This window comes from Nannospalax galili, unplaced genomic scaffold, assembly GCF_000622305.1.
Source record: "Nannospalax galili isolate Female #2095 unplaced genomic scaffold, S.galili_v1.0 scaffold1362, whole genome shotgun sequence".
NCBI classification, from domain to species: Eukaryota; Metazoa; Chordata; class Mammalia; order Rodentia; family Spalacidae; genus Nannospalax; species Nannospalax galili.
In genome coordinates, this window is record NW_008347579.1 from 417353 (window position 1) to 442273 (window position 24921).

General features: G+C 41.8%; 1 protein-coding gene across 4 annotated transcripts in view; it reads left to right on the plus strand.

Annotated features, from left to right (window-relative positions):
• The window catches only part of Gfra1 (GDNF family receptor alpha 1), a 224450-nt gene that overhangs the window by 39774 nt on the left and 159755 nt on the right, over nucleotides 1-24921 (plus strand). The window lies entirely within an intron of this gene.

Here is a 24921-nt window from a genome sequence, read left to right on the forward strand (position 1 = left end):
GTAAAAAAATTTTTTTTTAATTAAAAAAAAAACAATAAAATTTTAAAATGTTAAAAAAAAAAGTTTGCTCTATTCTTCTTGCCACTGGTTGGTTGTTTAAGAGTATTCGCTGAATACCTTGTGTCAGACAGTTACTGTGGCAGATTATTTAAGAGCTTAGGTTGGAATCAGATCGACTCCAGTCTTAGTGCTTCCTCAGCCACATACCAGGTGTGCGACTTTGGACAAGTCACGTAACCACCTTGAGCCTTAGCTTCCTCCTCTGTAAAATCTAATAGAAAAATCCCTTTTCATAGGCATGTGGTTATTAACCATTTTTATAAGCCAACCATGGAGTAGAATACTATACAGCTTTATAATGCATGCTAGCTCTCTATGCAACAGTCCTCATAAATAAAAATTTCTAAGGGCAGAGCAAGTTTTGTAAGCTTATATACACATCAAAAAACAAAACAAAACAAAAACCCCAACTCTACATGGATACATAAGACACAAATGTTACTGATAGTTATAGGTGAAGAGGGTATTGGAGGGAGACTTTCTGCTGTCTTTTTATCTTTTGAGAATCACGTTACTTCTAATAGCATACGATGGCCAGCTTTGTAAGTTCCTTGTGGGAATAAATTCACTTTATGCTCTTATGTCTAAGGCCTGGCTCTAAAGGAGCACTCTAAAGGAGCACTCTGACTACTTTGTTGGAACTCTTACTGTTGAGGTATTGAAAAAAAGTTGCTTAGAAGAGGCAGACACTTCCTGCTGAGTGAAGACAAAATTCCAGGCAGGATGTACCAGCAGGCTTGAGGGAAGAAGGTCAGAAGAGACAGAGCCAGGCCAGGATGTGCTTCAGTTTTAGGAACCTGCCTCAGACAGGGGGCCTCGAGACACTTTATGACTTTGGTTTCTTCTGTTTTTCTTCAAGTCCTTTATTAACTAAATGAATGTGTTCTTTAATGTAAACAGTTGCTCCTTCAAGAGAACTTTTGCACCCTCCCTCATATGGGAGTCACACATTCAGTTTGTGTCTATATTGTGGATTTATTTGGTATATTTTCATCAGTTGCCTGCTTTTTGTCCTATTTTCCTGGACCTGCTTTGTCTCAGATTGCCTCCTCCTGGAAGGCAAGGACTATATTTCTTTGACTTTTCTTCCCAGTGATCTGTTCTGTCTTGGACACCTTGATAGGAGACTATATCCTTTCCTCCTTTTTCCATATAAGAACATATTACCAACTTTCTTTGGGGCCTGGGGTAGAAAACTCTACTGAGAATGCTTGTTCCCTGCTTCCTGCCAAAGGCCTTTGCCCTCAAGGCATCTGGGAAGTAAGGAAGTGGCTCCACCCCACGCAGAGTTGGTCATCAGGAAGGGAATGGTGGCCTGTTGTGAGTAGGTCCCGGTGGTTTGATTGCTATTTTTAGTGGCCAGCACTAGGGGGCGACCATGCTCATAGCCAGTTGGTCATGGGCTTAGAAACAAAAAGAAAGATAGATTTAGGTCACAACAAAGGTGAGTTTTGCTGCTTGAATCCTTAGACATCTCCTAACAGTAGGGTCTACTAGGGTGTGTGGCTTAAAAGAAAGAATGCAGTTCTCTCAATCCTGAAGGCCAACCATGGGTTAAAATCCCCAAAAGTCCAAGATCCCGGTGCTGGAAGGGCAGTCTTTATTCTCTGGCCCTTTCCCTTGCCCTGAATGTAGGTGACTACCATCTTGTGGAATGCACATGTGACTTCTTTTCTGTGCAGGGTGACGGAATGAGAAAGAAAAGCTCTCTGCTATCTCTTCTTACAAGGGCACTAATCACATCATGGGCAGGACCCACCTTCATTACCTTATCAACACTAATTTACTCCCAGAGGCTCAGCCTCTGAATACCATCACGTTGACGGTCAGGGATTCCATGTGGGACTTTGATGGGGAAACACCACAGTGAATCTTGGAACAAGTGGGATGAACGTATGTCAGAGTTGTGGTGAGGGTGGTTGCTGGGTGATTAATGGTGGACACACCCTTCTAATGCAGTGTGAAGCAGCCAAGGCAGCTTCTTCCAGGAACTAAAAGTAGGTGGTAGAGATGGTGTGTCTTGGGTTCTGGGCTGCAGTGGCTCTTGGTGTAGGACTTCAACAAGGCATTTGGATAGTCAATCAGATGTCGGCATCATTTGACTCTCCGAGAGGGAATATGCACTCTAAGATTAATTTCTTTCCAAAAGAAACCTGTAGATCAGGAGAAGACAAACTTAACAGCCTAGAGCTCCTTAGGCTAACTATATGTGGGGCAACTTACAGTGGCCCTTGTCATGACTTGAGTCTTCTCTTTGGCCTTGACTGACCTGCTCTGGGGCTGTTTGCTTGCTGAAATCTGATGTTTAAATATTGAGGTTCCCAGTTCTCCTTCAGATTTCAGTGTAAGCCCTTATGCCACCTATGGGCTCTAGGGAGAGGCCCTCAGATATATAATTTTGTATATATGTAATTTATATTGTAGGATGTTTACAATAGAGGGCTATGAAGAGGCCACAGGCATTACCTGGGACCACTGGGTGATCTGAGGGCGTGAGGAGGTTTGTAGTTCATGTCTATAAAGACTAAATGAACAGCTTTGTAGAGTGAGGGTTTGTTAGCTGCATATCATTAGTTTATACACTGGGCATTCAGGAGAACCTGTCCCAGGTATGATAGGCACTAGTTGTAGTTTAGTATTCTAGGTTCTGAGGAGACCACCTCTTCATTTTAGCAGGTCTCAGAGCCGCTGTCCAGTTAAGAGCAGGTTTGATCTGAGCCAGCTAGGAATTGAAAGGGTTCCCACAGCTGGAAGCTCTTCCAGAGACTTGAATGGTTTACCCCGGAGGGGACAAAAAGGCAAGCTGCTTGTCGACATTTTCCTGGAAAGGTGAGAAGAAAAACTCCAGCTGGATCATCTAGTTTCGGCTCAGCACAGAAGCCTACGCTTGTCAGGGTGGCTAGGAGTAGGCGTCTGCCTTTTCCTGAGGAGTGGGGAGTTTTAAAATGCTCTTGCAACCCAAGGGCTGAGCAAAGAGACAAAAGAAGCTACATCTCAAACGCATTGATAGGAGTCGGCTTATTCCTGACACCCACGGTAAGGAACATTGATTATAGTAAATGGCAGACTCTTCCTCAAAGCCACACTTGCTGTGGTCTAAGGAAAAGAATACCCCCCTTTTATTTGTAATGCAGGCCTTTTATACATAATTTATGTTGGGGGAAAATGGCAAATCAAATGTATTTGTTAATAGAAACCAGGCAATGTTTTAGATGGCTCTGTTTTGAGAGAGGAAGCTGGTCGGGCAGAACAGATGCTCTGGGAAGAGGATGATGTTGACAGAGAGCAACTGGTGGGTGACAGCCCTGTTTGAGGTGGTGAGTGGGGACAGACAAGGGCAGTAGGCAGACTCTGCCTCCAGGGAGCTCCTAGTTTAAAGGGGAGAGTGTCTTAGGAGGGCAGGGGTCTGGGGTGGTTAAAGCAAGGGACCCAGTGTCTGGGCTGGACCAGGTCAGGCTGGTACAGCATCTGTCTGGAGTGTCTGCGTGGAAAAAGCATTAACTGGTTTGCTCTGGGATGCTGGGAATTAGTCTTGGGGACTCCCTTAGGCAGGGAATCTTTATATTTTAATACGCTCATGTACCTCTGTGTGTACTCAGAAAGCTAATTAACTCAATTAAAAATAATCATGCTGGGCTGGGGGGATGACTCATTAGGTAAAATGGACCTGAATTCAAATTCCCAGCACCTGTGTAAAAATTGGGCCCAACAATATCTATAATCCCAGTGCTAGGGGAATGGACACTGGTGGGTCGCTGGAGCTCATTGGTCAGCCAACCTAGCTGAGTCATGAACTCCAGGTTCAGTGAGAGAGCGTTTCTCAAAAATTAAAGTGGAGGGCAATTGAGGAAGACAACCAGTGTTGATGTCTGGCCTCCACACATGCGCACATACCCTCATGAATCCATACATATGAAACCCGTACATATACCACATACAGATACACAAACAAAACACTGATATTTTGAAAGTAATGGTAAAAGAGCTGATCTGATTGTGGTTTGCCAGACTCTTGATTCAAACATTAACTTAAAATGACCTAGTCTTTGGCCTGAACTAACAAATTTTATTTATTTAAAGGTCAGAGACGGTGGTAGGCCCCACAAAGCGTTCTTCAGAAGCATACCACATGAAAGGGGCTTCCCAACAGTGATCCCTGAAGGGGTGGATAGAAGGTGGGGCCTCCCTGCTGCAACACTGAGGTGGAGACCCTGGAAAGATCTCAGGCTTTGAAGCCCTGGAGTTGGAGGTCATCATACAACTCTCCTGATTCCTTCTTAACACCTTTGAGGCAGCTAATGATTAAAATGTGCTCCATTTCAGAAAACTTCAGAACAACCTGTAAAAAGTAATTTGCAGTTCTCCTTTTCTCTGTATCTATGCCGAATGTGCTGTTTAATTACTCTATAATAGCTTTTTGTTCTGGTGATTTGTTTCAAAAATAGACAAGTCCTTTATCATCATTAAATACCAGGATTACCGGTATTTTTTTTTAGAATTAGGAATCACTTTAGTATCTTAAAAGGTTTGAAGAAAAATGGCAGAGAACTTTTTTTTTTCTACTTTAGCTATGAAATTTTCAACACAATGCCTTGATATTTACAACAAATGGATTCATTCAAATGGTGTATATTTAAAGAGAAGTCAAGGCACTAAAATACTCATCTCTTTAAATCACACAACAGCTATTTAAGACAAGCTCCTGGAGGGCTGCCAGCTCTTCAGACTGTAATATATCCTCCCCAGGAGGGTGCAATCACGGGCTTCTTGCTCATGTTATTTCTGAACAGCATAGAGTATGTTTAATTTTTAACCTGTTTATTTTAGCACAATCTGGAGTCTGGCCACCCTGGTTCAGATAGTTTGACCTCTAGGGGAGTGGTCCTCTCTCCCTGTAACTCTCATAGGTAGAAATGATCTGGTTCTTTGCTAGAGAGATGAGAAAGTCAATCGCTTCAGCAGGAGTTGAATGGTCACATCTCTTTTATGTCCACTTGGGGCTCCTAGCTTGATCTCAGTAATAACATCCCTCCATCCACTCTGGACAGGGCCATACTATGAGGAGATTATTCTGGAACAGCTATTTGTGGGAGGAAGTATAGTTGATTCACAACTTGGTGGATTTCATTATCAGTGAGCTGTGTGCTGAGATCTTGATTTAGGTGTTTTTGGAAATGGGTAGTAATGCCTGTCACGGGGAGTTAGCTTTTATATTGGAGCTAGAATTTAAATTTATGGGTGTATTACAACAGATTATTTTTCTTCACTAAGCAGGTGAGTTGGGAAAAGGCTGGCAGCTCTTTTCAGTTAAGACAAAAGAGAAAGGTCTAGAAGTTGGGAAAGAAGAGAGGGGGAAATACTTAAGGCCAGGAAAGCAAAGCATTATCTAATCAATGCAGCAGAGTAGGAAACTTCACCTAGGATTTATCTAACACACACATTAAATAATGCTTTCTATCAATTATATATAATTGGAATCCACGGTGAATCCAAGTCATTGGAGAAAGACTTATCTCCATGCCTTAAATGATACAAAGGCACAATTTCTGCTGTGTGTATAAATTTATGACCTTGAATCACAACATGTTAGAGGTGGATATGACTTGGACCACTATTTAGTTCAATCATATTATCATTTAAGATGTGAAGATGCCGAGGTTCAGGGAGTTCACTTAATTCATGTCACAGAACTAGTGGAAAATCTGGGATTCAAAATATAGGATATCAGTCAGAACTTGTCAATTCTTGGAACAGAGTCAAGAGGACACTGTCATTTTAGGCCTGGTTGGTTGGTACCTTTCTCATGGGTCCACCTGCCCTTGTCTGAGCCCACACCTGTTTTAGGAAACAGTTTTCAACTCAACTGTGAATGTTTTGCTTTCCTGATAGAAAAATCTTTGTGCCTCTCATTGAATATATTTTTAAAAATACATTCTTAAAATTTTTTAATGAATTTATTTTATGTGTATGAGTGGTTTCTCTGCATGTGTGCAAGTGTATGCAATGCCTGCACAGGCCAGAAGAGGGTGTAGGATCCCCTGGAACGGGAGTACAGTTGTTAGCTATCGTGTGGGTGCTGGGAACCAAACCTGGGTCCTCTACAAGAGTTGTTAGTGCTCTTAACTGCCGAACTATCTGTTCAGCCACTATGACAATATAAGTCCAAATAGTCCTGAACATCATCTTGAAACTAGTCTTTGGCAGTTTATAACCTGGCACTGCTGATCTGTACATTTCCAGCTTCCTCTCCATTTTCCTTGATCCTAAGCACACAATGATGCTCTGTCCAGAGAGTCTGTATCTCTTCATACTGCTTCTAATGAGCATTCCACCAGCTTTGATGAAGTGCATGCATCTCTTATGTTAAAGTCAGTCTCTCTCTCTTTCTCTCTCTATCTCTCTCTCTCTCTCTCTCTCTCTCTCTCTCTCTCTCTCTCTCTCTCTCTGTGTGTGTGTGTGTGTGTATCCACAGGTACTTAGTTCCTTAGTGAAGAATTGGAGCTCTGGTCTGTTTATATGCATGGTACCGTCTAATGGTTACTCAGTAAATATTTCTAGAATAGAGACGAGTCTTATTTGTATCAAGAACTTTTTCCTAGAGACACTAGATTTCAAATGAGAAAGGACAGGTAGAGCCTTTCTATGTGCAGGTGTCTTTCAGCTGCTTTGGTGGAGCTGGAGATTTCAATGCTAGAAGGCCACTCCACTGGGCAGAATGAGAATAGCTTGGGTGGCATGAGAGGGACCTGATTTTGGATCCGATTTTGAACCCCATTCCTTCACTAAGACCTTGAGTAAGATGTCAGACTTAGTTTTCTAAGCTCTGAAATGGGAGTGCAATACTCATCCATCCTGGTTGCCTTGAGAATTGTTATCAGAAAACATATGAGGTTCTGGGAATGGGGTAGCCACACAGGCTCCCGCTGCCAAGCTTCATCATGAGGTACCCAAGATCTCTTTGGTTAGGCACTTGTAAGTCCTCAGTTTTCCTGTTTGCCATTCATTGAGGCCCTTTGGGTTTATGAGATGAAGTCCTGACTTTAGAAAGCAATCAGATGGGTGTGTGATGACTGTCTTGGATGGATGGCTTGGCACAGCAGAGAAAGGCCAAAGGAAGCCCCCTTTGAGAATCTAGAGCCAAAGACATAATTAGGAATTGGCTCAGGGGAGAGCCCAGGGAAACCTGGGCAAAGGGAAGCCTCCTAAGGGGAACAAAACCCAAGAGCTTTCGTAGTCACCTGTACTTCTTGGGCTTGTGATCTCCTCTACCCATCTTCAAGGTCAGGAGCAACTTCTCTACAACTTTTCTTCCATCATCACAACTGCCTAGATGAAGATTATCTGCTGGGTGCTCACGTGGTTAAGGTGCCTGTATTATTTACTTTTCTTGTTGCTATGACAAAATACCTGACAGACAACTTAAGGAAGGAAGAGTTTGTTTTAACCCACAGTTTGAGAGTAACAGGAGTATGAGATGGATGGTCACACTGCATCTATAGTCAGGATGCAGAGAGATAAATGCTGGAACTCAGGTTTCTCTTTTTATGCAGTCTAAGACTCCTAGCCCATGGAATGGTACTTCCCACATTTAGGGTTGGCCTTCCCATCTTCATGACCCTAATCTAGCTCTCTCACAGACGCACCCAGAACTTGTTTCTTATGTGGTTCTAGATCCTGTCAAACTGTCACTCAATGTCAACAATCACAGTGGCCTACCTGGATAATCCAGGGGAGTCTACTTATTTCAGTATACTTAATCTAACCACACTTGCAAAGTCTTCTTTGGCCACATAAGACCCACTCTTGTGTTTGTATATTAAAAGTTGTGTGTGTGTGTGTTGCTAAGAACTGACCTTAGAATCTTGCATATGTTAAGCAAGCAACTCTACCATCAATCTATACCCCTGGCCTCACATGGACACTTGGAGGTCACTATTCTGTTTACCAAAGTCAGAGGCAGAAGGGGTTGGACCCCATTCTGGCTGGCTTCTTAGGAGTTCCTAGCTGGGAGATGGTGAGACACCTTTAAATCTCTTTATCAGAGGCCTCCAGATTTTTGGTGGCCTGCAAGGACATTTTCATCATATCAGATCATACCACCAGGTCGTTCTAAGCCAGCCAATTGCTTTCTGACTGCAGGGTTTGGAAGATAATGGGAGTGGTGGGAGGAGAGTAGAAAATGAGGGCTTTGATTATCCAGCCTGAGAAAGTCCATCTACAAATAGCCATGTTACAGCCAGTTCTTTTGAACTCTCAGGTACATTTTGTAACAACTGCTGTAATTTGAAGATGTGTCAAGCCGCAAACTGGCTCCAGAAATGAACTTTGTTCTTTACAGCACACTTTTCCCACCACACAGTTCCTTTAAAACAACTTGATGGGCTCTAAGGAACATTCTAGAGAGCCAAGATTGTGGTATATTCTTGGTCTGCATCCAGCCTGTACACAGCAGATGGCTTGTCCAGGGTGCTTGAACAGGTGTGGTGCTCAGTGCACTCTCTCCTTTCTGAGCACATACAGGAAATGGTCTAATGGAACAGGAGATGGAATTAAGCATCACATTTCCCACCTGGACCTACTGCATGCACAGAAGACATTAAGGACCCTGGGATATTTGCTGTCTGCTGTCCCAGTGCAGAGTGCAGACAAGCCAATGAGATTGTCCTCTAGTTCGGTTTGCTGGGGGTTCTGAGTACAAATCCGTGTAGGATTTAGGAGAGTCTTGTATGAAAAGTCTTCTGGTTCGTGTATCTTTAAGAAAATCACTCTAACCTTATATCCCCATAGTGCACAGCAGGGAGTGAGCTTTGAGGGATGAAAGGATGACTGAAGAGCTCTATGCTTATTAAGAGCTTTAGCTCTGGAATCAGAATCAGATAGTTCAGTTGGAAGGAAGGCTGTGCCACTTAGCACTGCCCTTGTGGTCACATTGTTTTGTCTGCATTTCCTCCTCCTCCAAAGAATCAGAGTGACAGTCTCACTTGACACAGGTCTTTGGACACTAGTCAAATAAAGACACAACCAGGTGTTGGGGATGGAGCTCAGTTGATAAGACTGCTTGCCCAGCATAGCATGCACAAGGCATGGAGTTCAGCCTCCAGCACTGTATAAACTAAAAGCAGTGATGCATGCCTATAATCTCAGCACTCCAGAAGCAGTGTGACATTACTTCTGGGGAGATGAACAAGAGTCTACTCACCTTAGAGAACTGATGACAGACCAAAGTAAGGATATCACCAAAGTCCCAATTGATGAAGCAATGAGTATTTTAGTGTTACTTACAGGAGTATGGGTGACTCACAGGCAGCTGCATCACTGAAGTCCCATCCCAGCATGGTTGATGGCTCATTAAAGCTGGGACCTTGGATTTCTCTTTGCAACCTGTAGGCATCTTGAGAAGTCAGGTTTCCTCTCTGCTGTCCTTACTGTTTATATATCACCTTTAAAAGGAAAGATACCTTGTGAATCTGGTAAGTTTCAGGAACTTCCTGAGACTAGCCAGTTTTCTTTCTGAGTTGTTTATTGTCTTAAGGAGCTTCCTCCCAGGATGGAGTGTTTTAACTATGAGGAAACTGTTCTGCAAGGTAGAGGCAGGAGGATCAGGAGTTCAAGGTCATCTGTGACATAGAGTTTGAAGTTAACTTGGGTTACAGGTGACCTTGTCTCATGAAAAGACAAGCCTCTGGATAGGTTGGTAAGGGCTCTGGCTCTGCTATGGTGATAGCATCTCTGTCATCAGGACCCTCCACCTCTCTTTCCTCTCTTCGTATAGCTGTATCTGTGGATTTTCTGAATAAAGTTTTAGCAGGGCTACCATTTTAGCTTGCTTCTGACTCATAGCTTGGCCTTTTTTTTGCCTTAGACATTTGGATCAAAGAGGATTGCAAAGAAGAAGCAAAAAGCCTGCTAAACAATTCAGGGTTTATACATGTGGGGTAAAGGGGATCCTCACAGATGACATGCAAAGCCCCTTCAAGATGAAACCTCTTTGAGAAGCAGTTTCCTTTCTCTGAATAAGGGTCTGTCATCTCTTCTATGAGCTTTAATCATTTCCAAAAGTCGACCCTTTGATCACAAATGTTAAAGAGTTCAGGCAAAGTTTCCTAGGCCTGTCTTATTTAGGAAACATTTGTGCTTTGTAGAGACTCAAGCATGCCAGTATTTTAAAGGCCCTGCCGAACATCTTCTACCCTAGTCCAGGGAACCACTTGGCAGTGGAGAACAAACAAGGAACCATTTGTGACTCTGTAATTACAGAGCAGCAGGCATTTTATAACTACTGAGTGGACTCCAAAGTTAATTACCATTTAGAAGTTTGAATAAAATAATCCTACAAAACATTGGGGATCAGGAAAGTTTCAATGACTTATTTCTTTATTAGAAATCCATACTAGGTCTCAAAGTACTTTAAGGATTAGTGAGGGGGAGATCAGCACTATCTAATAGGACCATAATGGCAGCCATATATACATGTAATTTAATATTAATACATGTAAAGTTTCAAAAGCACAGATGAAATTAATTTTAATGCAAACATTTAATTTTTTTCCAATCCACTGAATATATTTCAGGATATAATTGAACATAATTATTAATGAGCTGTTGCACTTGTTGCTGATGAAAGTCGTTGAAATCTGCTTTTACTAAGAGCATCTTATTATGCTGATGCATCACTTTCCAAGTGCCCAGGAGTCTGGTGTAATAAGGGCTGCCATATTGGATAGTGCAGTGGTCAGTGGTACCAGGCCGTGATCCCTGGGGAGAGAGGAGGTGGTGTTTCATTTGGGTGTAACTTTTTGTGCTCAGTATGGTATCAGACACCTGCATATGCTTCTTTGGGTATGTTCATAGGATGGAAGACAGGGATGTAGTTCTAAGAGTTTGGTGGGCCAGGCTGTGGCTTAGAGAGATGAAGTATATCACTGCTAGTCACTAGAAATGAGTTCATTTTTCTAAACAGCTTTATTTGGGTACACCCCACATGCATTCACTTGTGTGAAGTGTACAGTTCAGGGGGGTTTAGTGTGTTCACTAAGTTGTGCATCCATCATGCAATCTGTTTTAGAATCTTCTCTAAGATATATTTATTTTTATTTTATGTGTGTGAGTGTTTTGCCTATATGTATATATGTGCCCCACATGTGTGCAGTGCCTGAGAAGGCTAGAAGAGGGCATTTGATTCCTTGGAACTGGAGTTACAGATGGTTTTAAGCCACTATGTGGATGCTGGGAACTGACCTGGGTTCTCTGCAAGAGCAGCCAGTGCTCTTAATTGCTGAGCATCTCTGAACCTCCAAGAATATTTCCATTACTTCAAGAAGAAACTCCGTACCCCCTAGTGACCCATCTCTTCCCTTATACCCTTATTTCCTCTAGCCCTTGAAGTTCATTAATCCATTTGTCTCTAGATTCATATCATGTAGACATTTCATATAAGTAGATTCATATGTTTCATATATTTATGTATTCATGATATGTGGTCCTGTGCGACTGACTTCTTTCATGTAGCATAATGTTTTTAAGGATCATCCATGTTGTATCACATATTAGTAATTATTCATGGCCAAATAGTAGTCCATTGTATAGATATGCTACATTTTATTATATGTTCATCAATTTATAGACATTTGGTTGTTTATTTCTTTTGGTTACTAGGAATAATACTGCAATGAGTATTTGTGGACAGTATTTTCTGTGGATATACTTTCATTTTTTTGTGTTTGTGTGGCAGATGTGTTTACATGTGTGTAGCACACATGTATGTGTGGGTGCAAGTGGAGGCTCAAAGTTGATGTAGCACCGGTGTCTTCCCCTATTGCTCTCTACTTTACTGAGGCAGGGTCTGTCACTGAACCTGGTGCTCGACAATCCTGGCAAGTCTAGCTAGCCAGATTGTACACCAGAGATATCTTGTCTCTGCCATATCACACCTGCTTGGCTTCCATGTGGATTCTGGGGATTCAAACTCTGGTCCTTGCACTTAAATGGCAAGTACTTTAATCCACCAAGCCATCCTCCTAGCCTGTACTTTCACTTATGCGTATGAGTGTTTTGCCGGCATGTTTGTAAGTGTACCCATGCATACAGTTCTCATGGAGGCCAGAAGAGAGTGTCAGATCCTCTGGAACTGGAATTACAGATAGTTGTTAGCTGCCATGTGAGTGCTGAGAACCAAAGTCTATATATTTAACCATTTACAAACCTTCAAAGTGATCTAACATGCTGGATCCTCATCATCAGTGTAAGAAGATTTTAATATCTCCATATAGCTGCTAATACTTTTAATCTGTCTTTTTTATTATAGCCATATAAAAAATAATGCTGGATAATTTATAAAGAAAAAAGTATTTTGTCACAGGTTTGAGGGGCTGAGAAATTCAAGGTCAAAGTGCCAGAAAGTTTAATTGTTGATGTAGACCATTCTGTTTCCAAAGTGGTACCTTATTATTGCCCGTTCTGGAAAGAGGACCTCTGTGTCAACACACTGTGTTGAAAAAAATTTCTATCTAGAGCATGCTTTAAAAGTTTTAGGCTTTGTAATAAGTTAGAACCCCTTTCTTTAGGGAGCTCTCGGCAAGCCAGCTGCACAAATCTGTCATGAAAATGACATTTACATTTCATGATTTGTGTGGAGTCAGTGAATAATATTGCACAGTTTCGAAGACCTCAAACTGCCAAATGAACTCTCCTCTTCTTTCTTAAAAGGGCACTTAGAAGGGTGCGATCTGCGCTAACCGCACTAACAGCTTCACAAGGCGGAAATTATCTCAGGTTATGGTCCATTCACAGCTGCAGAGGTGACTGGCAAAATATCTTCAGCTCTTTGGTTAATCTCACCTCCAAGATGCCCATTTTGTAATAGAAGAGCTCAGCCCAGTGTACAGTTTGGCCATACATAGCCATGGCAGGAGGTAATGAAGAGAGAAGATGATTAGCTAGCTACCCAGGTCTCCCACAAATGGGTGATTCAGAAAATGTACTGCTTGACTTTATGAAGTGCCTTCTGTGCTCTAGGCTCTTGTTAAGTCTTTACCCAGGAGCCCAATCTGCTTTTACTGTCATAAAAGCCCTGTACCACTGTTGTCATGGTGTACAGATGAAGATGCCGAGGTTTAGCGGCCACATCTAATCTTCCCGGGGCGGATCCAGATCCACATGTAAACCCTCCAAATCCAGAGCCTACCAGCACTTACAACCTCCTACCCTGTACTCTTCTGTCTACTGCCTCCAGAGCTCTTTTTTCATGAACCCTGCTCAGATGGCTGCTGTGCAGACCCCGGAGCTCTGTCACCTTTCCTTGTCCTGTGTTATTTTCCCCTTTCTGGCTCTATGTTTGGATTTCCCCCTCTTCTTCCAGCTCAGGCCCTTTCTCCATGTCACAGCTTGACATTCAGCCTTTGCCATTAAACTATAGAAGTAGTTACATCTGTTTTTATTGAATTTTTGTGCATTTCATACAGAATATCTCTTAATCACCTTTATACCCCTGTCTCCACCTGCACCCTCCCCTAGCACCCCCTCCCCCCACTGGATATACTCTGTCATTCCTGTTAAGGCTCATTGTGTCAAGTCAGTGTCCCTAGTTGTTCCCCAGTACAAGTCCATCCACTGAGGTCTAGTCAGCCTATCTAGAGTTCCTTGTTTTAGGAGGATCCAGTCTTCCTCACCTAGCAGTAATCAGTTGCCAATATTTCTTTAGCTAGGATTGGGGTGTGCCTTTCATTTCCTCAGTTCTAAGCTTGTTTTTTGTCTGCCTGCATACATGTCCTGAAACCACTTCCCCTGAAGGCTAACTCTCATAGTTTTAGAGAACACTATGAAGGTGCCAAGGGAAAACATGAATGGATGATCCAATACCAGCTTCAAGACCAAATAACCACATCAGTGGCCAGCACAGCATAGGTCATTGATGCAGTAGTAGCACTTTTGTCTTGGGGGTAATCAACAGCTATCTAATTGGACTAAAAGCCCACTCAGTGGGAGGAAACTCAAGTGTGGTACTGTGAATAAAGCCAAATACACATAGCTAGAGTGGTCACAGATCTTAGAGAAAACCCCAATACTGTCACACCCCTAGACTAATGTAATTTCTTACTATGTGCAAAATATGTATCCTTATATTTACAGAAAAATATCCCATCGCCACTCATCAAAGATGCTTATTTTTGCACCAATAGGAGACTGTTACCAAGCAGTTACATTAAAAAAAAAGTTTGAAAAACTTAAAGTATGTATCCAAGTGGTTTCTTTGATTGGACCCAAATTCACAGATGGTAAAGTTACAGAAAAAAATATGGTGGGGGGAGGGGGGCATGCCTCAAAACACGGGAGTTATGACACCAAAAGCGTTAGGGCATTTGCTTTTTCTCTGAGGTGCTTTAGAAGGGGTGAGGTCTATTTACCTGTTATTGATTAAGCATCCACAGAGGGACAATGTAACCAAGTATGTGAGTTTGGCCTCTGAAGCCAGATTGCTTGAATTGAATCCTAGCTCACATTCTTTCCTTTAGCTTTTGACAACTTAAACTAAACTCTCTAGGCCTATGCTTCCGTATCTGTAAAATGAGCACAATAATAACTATCTTTTAGAGTGATTCAGTGATTTTTAGTCTATGTAAATAAAATATTACCAGATACACAGAAAGCTCAGAAAACATGCTATTATTGATATTAGTATGCATCTAGTGTACTCTAACATTTTACACGGGGTTTGGGGACTATGATGAGCATCTTCTTGACATCCTGGCACTTTCAATTAGTTGGACAGAATGAGTAAACGATAATTACAGATGCATCTGAGTACACAGGAGATGTGCAGTTACTTGGGAGCCCCAAGCAGAGGGACCTAATGAAAGATCTTGGTAATGTCTGTAATAGAACTTAGGAACTGGAATAGCTTGCATGTATTTACTTCTTTGTGTTTTGGGTATGTGTGTGTGCGTGTGTGTGTGTGTGTGTGTGTGTGTGTAGGCCAGAGTTGACGCTGAGTGTCTTCCTCAGTCACTCTCCACTTTAATTTTTGAGACAAGTCTTTTTGTAGCTCACTAACTGAGCTAGCCTGGCTGGCCAAGAAGTCCTAGGGATCCTTTTGTCTCTGCCTCCCCAGCTCTGGGATTACATTACATCTGTGTATCACTGTGCCCAGTTTTTTGTGTATGCTGAGGATCTGAACTTGGGTCTTCATGCTTTGCATGGCAAGCACTTTACTGATGGAGCTATCTCTTCAGCTCTAAGATCTCAGGAGCGTCCCATCTCCCTGACCCCAGATTGTAGATGTTTTCTTGTCCTCTTTTTTAAAACTTTTTATTTATTTATATATGCCTGTATTGCCTGCATGTAGGTAAGTACACCCGTGTTGTGCAATGCCCGCAGAGGTCAGAAGAGGCTGTCAGATCCCCTGGGACTGGAGTAACAGACAGTTGTTAGCTGCCATGTAGGTGCTGGTATTCGAACCCAAGTCTTCTGCAAGAACAACCAGTGTTCTTAATCGCTGAGCCATCTCTCCTGCCTCTTTCTTGTCTCTTTAAAACCCACGGACCTTTAATGATTTGTTCAGGTTTGTTCAGATTTATAGTACCGCCAGGCTAGAATCTGAACTTACTGCAATGGAGGCCAGTCTAGAGGGTATTATGTTGCCAGCCTTCTCCTGTGAGGCTTGGGCCTGTTTCATGGTGATCAACAATGTTTGATTGTTGGGGGCAGCTTCTCAGAACTCAGACTTTAATTGTCTCTGGCTCCTGGGAGCTCTCATGATAGTAATTTGTGCCAAGCCATCAAAATAATGATGACGGCCGTTGTCTTCTGTTTACTATAATGTCGTCCATCCCAGTAATGATCACCTGGCCAGGAAGAGATTTATTCTTCTGGACATTTGTAAATACCCACTCTGAATTTAGAGACTGGGTAACCAATCTGATTAAAACCTGGATCCCCAAGACTTGACTGAGGAATATATCTGTGGTGAAATTAATCAGTTGACTTGAAAACAGAGACAAGAGAGCATGCTTCAGGAAGTGTATTCTGGGTTGGTGGGCATTGAGGAGGCTCAGAAATTGATGCAATGAGCCACCTCACCTTATAGGTTTCAGACGGCTTATAATTCATCCGTAATGGGAAAAAATGCTTTACCGTGGAGATAATACCTTGGGATAAATTTGAAATCATAGTCTGTGTTATGGATGTGTTTGTGGATGTATGTGAATTGCAGGGAGTGAAATTTTTTCTCTGGATGTAATTTAGCTTAGATAAGATGACAAATAAGCTATACGCAACAAGAGTCCATTTGATATAATGTGTGTAATTTTAAACATAAAACCACCATGTTTTAGAACTGGAAGGGACCTTAGTGTTCACCTACTACATATCATTTTGCAGATGGAGAAAATGAATCAGAGCATTCAGTGGCTTTGCCTACGGTGTAGCCTAGGACTCATAGATGTAAATTGCTGTGTTTGGAGACTTTTGAGAATACAAGGCTTGTTAATCCCCATGTAGTATTTTACCAAAAGTAGTTTTATGTCACTGCTAATCGTAGCTTGAATGAGATTTCTGCTAGAATATGAGTCACCTCTTCAGCTCCTGGCACATGTTGATACGTAATAAAAATACTTGGAGACAGTTAATACTCAATTATATAAGTTGAGGGGATTTAAACTGATGTTGTTTATCCGACTCTTCTTTTGTTTGGGTCATTAATGTGGCTTCTTAGGGCTTCTCAGATGGTTCAAAAGAAATCAGAGAAAGCCATGTATGATGTTCTTTTCAAAGTAAAACATTGGTTGCTAGAGGTTGAGTTTAATATGGGTTCATATCATAGAGATTTTAATAACACAGTCTTAAGTCTTTGTACATGAATTCATTAAGCCCAGATTAGCCTTATTATGATTACTCAAAAAGTAATTCAATTGAAGAGGAAACATTTTCAATGGATATAAAATACACTCTTAGCTGGGAAGCCATACTGTTCTACTTCATCAGCTCCATAAAGTACTAGCAGACTTGGACATAACTTTCATAGTATACAGAATGCAACCATAAAAAGTATTATTCCTAAATCTATTTTTTTATGTTCTTTCAGTAGTTAAGAGCTTTATCCCTCTGTGGTAGGAGTGAGATATACTAGGGATAGAGTGTCATAAAATGTTAGGGACTTTTACTAGCTCCTGTCCCTTGCACTGCCTGCCCAAGTCAGTAGGCTGATGGGTGGCAAACATATGGCTGAAGATTGATGCTGTGGAAGCATATTCCCTAGAAAATGTAGCTAGAAGATACTTCCGGGATTTTTTATCATTTTTTTCTTATCTACAAATAAAAGACATTTACTGAGCATTGAGTGCTTTCAGATGTAGCACAGTGACAGGCAAAGTATTGGTCTTAATTTCCAACATGATAAAAGGTACAACAAGGCCAGGACCAAGGAAAATGATAGAACTGGCCCTGGCCCACATCCAAAACAAGACAGAGGAGCAGAAGGAGAGGGAGACAAAAGGCTCTCTAGCATCAAAGGATGGAGTCAGTTTGGGGCATCCAGGCTCTTCTGGTGTGTCTTTAAAGCTTTTGCCAAGACTCACCGGGGCTCTGTTCAGATTGAACTGCTTATATGTGCCAGGAGGAAGTGGAAGGGTTGTGGGTACTGGCTGGGTGGTACAGGCTTGCCTGAGCTGTCTGGCCTTGGAGACACTGAAAGCTAATCACAGCCCCTGTGGTGCCACTGAGGCCAAGGGGTGTCTCTGGAGGAGAGGACTCTGGCCCTGCTCCAATGGTGACAGACCTGTACCCAGACAGGAAGGGGGCTCTGCTTAAGTGATTTGTTATGCTCACACTTGGATTTATTTAATCAAGCAGTGAAACTCTTCTCTCAAGCAAATTCTTCCTAGCACCCCACTCCCAGAGGAGGGCAGAACAGAGATTGGAAGCAATGCCAATTCAGCTGCCCTGTGTAATCACTACCTCTAGTCAATAGAGAGTGTCTCTTTATTGGGAGACCTTAAATGGGGGCCTTCAGAAATAATGACAGGGCCAGAGGAGGTCGGCAAGGCCAGAGGGGTGACTGGTACTAGAAACAAAGGCCAGACCCGGGGTTTCCAGAACCTCAGAGCGCTGTTCATCATTCTTCCATTGCTAGCATGCAAAGGTAGGCTGTCATTGGATTGCATATCTCAAGGCCTAAAAATAAGTCATTCATAAAGTAAGATTTGAGAATTGCTTTGGGGTTTCCTAGTAATGTGTAGTTAGAGGATGACATGAAGGAAATAAAGCAATTGTTCTATCTTAATGAATTTGTGTCATGATCTTTCTCTGGCCCTATACAAGTCACAGAGGGTTTTTCAAGCAGTAATTAATGAACAATGCAATAGTTTCAGTAATACTGCAGTTTATAGCAGACCTTCCATATACCAATTATTTTGTACTCATCTCCTTCCATATACCAATTATTTTGTACTCATCTATCTGAAGTTTCATAAAAAAATAGCTATTGTTTTAGGCATCAAGGCCTTCTGGTTAGTCCTTAGAGCTAAGGACATCATTATTACTGGAATGTTGCTGATCAGAAAAGACCAAGGTATGGGGAGGCTGTGAAATTTGTCCCAGAACATACAGTCAGAGGCAGATGCTTTAACTTCAGACCTGAGCTTTTCTTCTCACTGCTCTGTTATAACAGTAACATTGACTCGCACTTAACAAACTATGTACCATGAACCAGCTACCAAGTGCTGAGAGCTTTACAGATGACATCCTGATTGTTCAAGTGGGAATTCTGAAAGAGGATTTATGATCCTTACAAATGAGGAAACTGAGATTCAAAGAATTTAGCAGCTAGCCCGAGGGCTGGGAAGGTGACTTCGCCAGGCTTCTACTGAGTATTATTTGGCTACAGTGTCCACATGCTCTGTGCTGATTAAAATGTCTGACTTGATCCTCATGAGGTCCCTATGATAAGTAGAAAAGTTGCCTCCCCATTTTACAGCTGGGGATACAAGAGGTTGATGATTACCCTGATTTCTACCTGGTAAAGAGTTGAGACCTAGGTCTCAGGGGTGCAGTGGTCATCATGATGACATGGCACTATTATCATATGAGGAGGAAGAATTCTCACCCTTCTTGGAAAGAGCACATAATGTTTGAACCTCGGTTTTTTTATTTAAGAGGGAGAACTTGTGTGGTGGGGAACTAGAGAGAGGACTCAGTCAGTAAAATGCCTGCTGTGTAAGAATGTGGGCCTGAGTTAAGCTCCCCAGAATCCACATAAAAAGCTGGACGTATTCGCTTATAATAACCCCAGTGCTGAAGATGGAGGTGGAGGTGGAGACAGGTGGAACCCCCTGGGGCTCATTGGCCAGCCAGCTTAGGTGAGTCACCAAGCTTCAGGTTCAGTGAGAGCCCTTGCCTCAAAAATAAAGGTAGCTGCACGACACGGATTCACTTACCTACATGCAGGCACTACACACATACACACAAATAAAAATAAAATATTAAAAAAATAAATAAAGGTAGAGATTGGTTGAAGAAAGGCACCTGACATTGACTTGGTGTTGTACACACACTCACACTAACAAGTACATAGCCACAAACACATAACACACACAAATTTTGAAATAAAAAATAACACCGAGCATGGTGGTATAGGCCTTTAATCCCAGCACCCAGGAGGCAAGTTAGGTGGAACATCAGATAGAGGCTAGCCTGGTCTGCATAGTGAGTTCCAGGCCAACTGGGTCTACTGGAGACCCTGTCTAGAAAATAAATAAAATATCAAATAAATAAAATAATAAATAATAACAGAGGGCTGGTACTTGTTAAGAGGGGAAGCATGGCAGGCTCTACTTTTCAGTGCAAAAAAAGAATCCATCTGCCTTGACTGACAGGAGCAGAATACATACTGGGTTCTGGTTACTCTTTGTATCCTTTGCAGATCTGGCTGGGCTTAGAAATTTGGTGGAGACAGCTCAGTTGATACCAAAATGACTTTGGTTAATGGTGAACATGACTCCTTTCAAGGAAGCAATATTCATTCTAGCTCTTTCCTAGATCCCTTCCTCAGCCCTGGTTAGTTGGTATAAGTAAAATTTATAGTGCTTTACTGTAAAAGCCCCGGTACTTGAAAAAGAATTTTCTTTCAGTACCTCAAACCACAGGAGAACTGGTAAGACAGCTGTCTCCCCAGGTGAGACTTCTTAAATGGAGTTAAGTGCATGCATTTTCAAGAAACTAAACTCCCCTCATATATAATTTAGCCTAGAAAAGAAAGCAAAATCAAGAGAGAAGTATGGTTACATTGTTTGAGAACCTGTAACTCTACCTCCCTCAGGCTTAGGGAAGTCATGCACACATTCTCTGTTTGGCAGATCTTGAATGCTGTGGTGTGTGGGCTAAGTGTGATACTGTAATAACCGTGAGGTTTCTCTACCTACAGTTAGGGACTGTGGGTTGAAATAGTAAATTATTCCTAGCAGACTGAATGGGCAATAAGACTGCCATCTACTTCTCCTCATAAAACAAAGCCATAGATAAATGGAAGAGCCAACTCACTTAACCCTTGTGGCTCTGTGCACTGCTTATTATGAACCCAGGCACAAGACGGGGGTTTACCCAGAGTGTAGTTAAATCATTTTTTAATCGAGGTAAACACTGGCCTCGTAGATGAGCAGCACTCAAGAAAATTTTTAATCAGTCGTGTTTAGGAATCATTCGTCCTAATTGTCATAACTTATTAATAATAAAAATAATGTAGTCTTTTAATGGCCAGGGTCTCTGGGGGAACCCAGTGCATTACAGATCTCTAGGGTATGAATCGCTCCACAGCTTTGGGGGAGGGGCACACATCCTTGGTGTTCGGTCCTAACCCAAGAAACTGGAACATGAGGTTAAGAAAGGCAAATCTGAGTTCTTTCCTTCTTCTTTTCTTCTTCCCACATCTGAATTGTCAACTGACACATGGGCTTTCATCTGTCTCTAGGACCAGAAGGACTCCAGGGGACGGGGGGCAGGGGGCTGGGAAACAGGCTCTCTTTGTTCACGTGAGTGATGGGGGTTGAGGTTTCCTCCCTTGGGAAGGGAGTCTGAGCAGAGCTTTGTCTGAAGGAGTTCATTTCCTCTGCACCAGTGTCCCTGGCGTCTTTGGACTCAACCTGATTGTGGCTGGAGTGGTCACTGGCGACTCAGCTCTGTGTTTGTGTGATTCTGATTCCTGTGAGGGGAGGGAAGATGGCATTGTCTTATTCTTGGAGTGGATTTCCATAGCTTATAGAAATTAGTAAACTTCACCTTCCCAACACCACGGAGTGGGATTAAACTAGGTCTAGATCAGCAACAAGGAAACATGAGCTCAGGGTGTATGGGGATTGTCTCAAATAATTCTTTGTGGTTGGTTACACTGAAAGGGAACCCTCCCGCTCACATTGTGGCCCTTTGCCTTTTATAAATAACTACTGATGATGGTTTGGGAGCTCAAGGCTGTGGACACGAACACTGGGGCAGAGAATGGTATGATGATTGTTCTTGATTTTTGTTGTTTTTTTTTGGGTTTTTTGGCTAATATTTTTTTTTTTTTTGGCTAACATCTGTTCATTATGGAGAAAGGAGGCTGGGTAGGTGACATGTAGATAAACTACACAGAAGCCACCTTCTTCTCACTCATTTCCCATTTTTTTGTCTATGACTCTTTTGAATCTGAGCTTGGATAGCTGTTCCTATTGGGAAAGGTGAACTTTTTAAAGAAGGTGCCTGAGCCGTTAGTACATGGAGCAGAAGGCTAACCGCTGCTGAGCATGGAGTGATTTATATCACAGACTGCAAAAGACATAAATTTAGAGTGTAAATTACAAGACAACTCATGTGCAAAATTGGTGCAATAGTTATACTAGTGTTTATTAAAACTTACATTTGAGTTAAAAGGTGCAAAATGCAAATAAGGCTGAAAAAGGCTTCTAAATCGTTTCTATGAAAATCAAGGGAGTTTTGGGAATGGAAGGTCAGAATAGTATTTATTCTGTGCAAATTTGTCTCCTAAAATGTGAAACATAACAATAGAATTGGAAGGAATAAGGACCCTAAATCCCTGCCTGAATTCCCTTCCTCCTGACCCACTGATACTTTCCAGTGATTCAAATCAATCCTGAATTTCAGAGGAAGTGCTCCTTGTCAAAACCATGGCGAGGTGGTAGAGGATTCTGGACGGATGTCGAGACTGGATCCGTATTTGAAAGACTAATCTTATTTCCCTGATGTTTTCAAGGTTGGAGGTTTTTGTCTGTATTCATTAAAGCAGAATGATAAATGTCTAATTTGTACTTTGCTAATAATACAGTGATGGGCCATTTGAGCTTCACCAAGGTCTCATACTCCTGACTCATCCTTGAACTCCATGTGTAACGTTGGGACAGATTTCTCACTTACCTGGGACTCAGTTTCCTCATCAGTACAATAAAGGAGTTGGACTAGAGGAATGGTGAGATATACTGGCCCTCTTTCCACCCCTCTGGTGGTAATGTGCTGTGTCAAGCAGTCAGGGCCTAGGAAGGTATTTAAGACCCATTTCACTTATCCTCAGGAGCTCACAGTCTACATAAATAATTATAACATGAGCTATAATTGCAACCTGCACAGATTACTCCAAGGGCACAGAGGTGGAAATATTGAGTTCCCTCACTGTGAGAATAAACTTCACAGTGACTATGACATTTGAAGACTGAGTAGGAGGGTTCCTTCAGGTGTGCAGGCTGGTCAGAAAGTGGGTGTTCAGACTGTGGGGTCCAGGAAGCAAACACAGGTGAAAGTGGGTATATTTTGGGAATTGCCCATGGTCCTTTTCTTGGTCTCTGGGCAGTGACATCTCACTGCTGGACCAGAATTTATACTAAGGATGAATTACCAAGGGTAGAGAATACTGTATAATATTTGTAGTCAGCCCATGAGAGGTTTTGTGTTTGCCAAAATCCATAGGTTATCAAGTTCCGTACATCAAATGGCACAGTGTTTAGTTATAGCCTTTGTATCTTCCTATGTACTTTAAGTCACCTCTAGATTACTTATAATACCTAATGCAATGCCATATAAATAGTCGTGATAACATATTATTTAGGCAATACTAAGAAAAAAGTCTACATTTAGTACAGATATAATTTTTAAAATATTTTCAATCTCTGGGTGAATCTGCAGTTGTAGAACCCACTGATAAGGGAACTGGATGTATGAATTTGAGTGAAGTCAATGTTGCCTGTAGTGGCGATGCTGCGGCCTGTTTAGGTCCCAGTTGGCTCTGTTCGGTGTGAGGGAGAAGTCTCTCACTCCCTAGGAATTGCAGACTTGCAAGTCTTTCTCGCCCAAGCCTCAGCAACTGGAGGCTGAGTATGCTGCTGGAAGCATGTTTACTGACATGATGTGAGCGGTAGCCCTCAAAGGGGATATGGGGGGGTATTGATAGGGATGGGGGGTAAGAGACAGTAGGGGGGCTAATAGTAATTAGAGTGCCTCATATACATGCATGAAATTGACAAGGAACAAATTTAATTAATAAAATGGGGAACATATGTGCCCAAGGGAATGAAACCTACAGCTGCGGGCCTTTTCTTCTGTTAGCATACCAGGCGAAATGTCTCCTCCGCACCATTCATGGCCCTTGGCTGCTCGTGACCTTGTGGGAGCTGATGTTTGAGGTGATAACTAATAGCAACATTAGATGCTGACAACGTAATTTTTAGTTTTTAAAATGAAAATACCTTGACTCTTTGGGTTACACATTGAAAGCATGTTCATTGTTAAAATTAACATTGTTAAAGATACATGTTAAAGAAGTTTGAATGATTCCATCTGAACAGTTAGTTGAGCAGAGAGGCCAGACTTAGAAAGCAATGCTTGCTGTCTAAGGTTCAAATATACTCATGGCATTAGAAGTTCTGGTTGTTATTATCCTTTGCATGGGGGGGGACATTGGTGACTGTTTTTTGCTAGAGTGGCTTACTGGTGTCAAAGCACTTGGTGTACAGTAATCTTTCCTATTTCTATAAGACTTTGGCCTGGAATTTACTATGAAGAAAAGGTGTTCTTATCTGTCTTGGGTTATAAAGTGGAGAATTAATGTATGTTTTGGTTCTGTGATTTAAATATAGAACTATATTCCTAGACCTTCTCTGTGTATTCTCTTATGAGTCGTTCCCTTGGTTATTACTTGTAAAGGGAACAGGTGGCTTAGTGACTTAGGGTGGTTTTAGAATCTCATAGGCTTGGGTTCAAGCCTGAGCTCCTGCTTGTACCAACTTTATGGCCTTGAATGAGTTGCTTAGCTTTCTGGAGACACAATTTCCCTATTTACATATAAAAAATAATAGAAGGGTGCTGACAACACAGTGGACAGTGACAGGGATGGCAGAGTATGGAGCCTCTAGTGGGAGAGGAAGGCTGTCTATCTGACGAGTTTGTATTCATGCTCAGATGCCGAGGAGCTCAGAAGGTGGGCGACTGTGACCAGTGATAGTCATGTATATAGAGATTAGAAATGCATGTGAAAACATCTCAATGTCAATTGCCTTGGAATGAATTCTTCTGTATGAAAAAAAAAAAAAAAAAACAAGTATCTTCTTGAAGTCCCTCAAATTAAGGTAAAGAATAAGAACAAATCATTCTGGAAGAACGCAAAGGAAAATAGCTTTAGATACTTAAGTGACAATAGAATTTATTCTCATAATTGTTTTAATAGCTTTTGTATAATCCTCATCACTATTATGAGATATAAAATGTATTTATCAAATCTGTAATCATTATGCCAAAAAATCTGAATTACAGATTTGATAAATTCATTTTATATCTCATAATAGTGATGAAGATTATACAAAAGCTATTAAAACAATTATAAGAATAAATTCA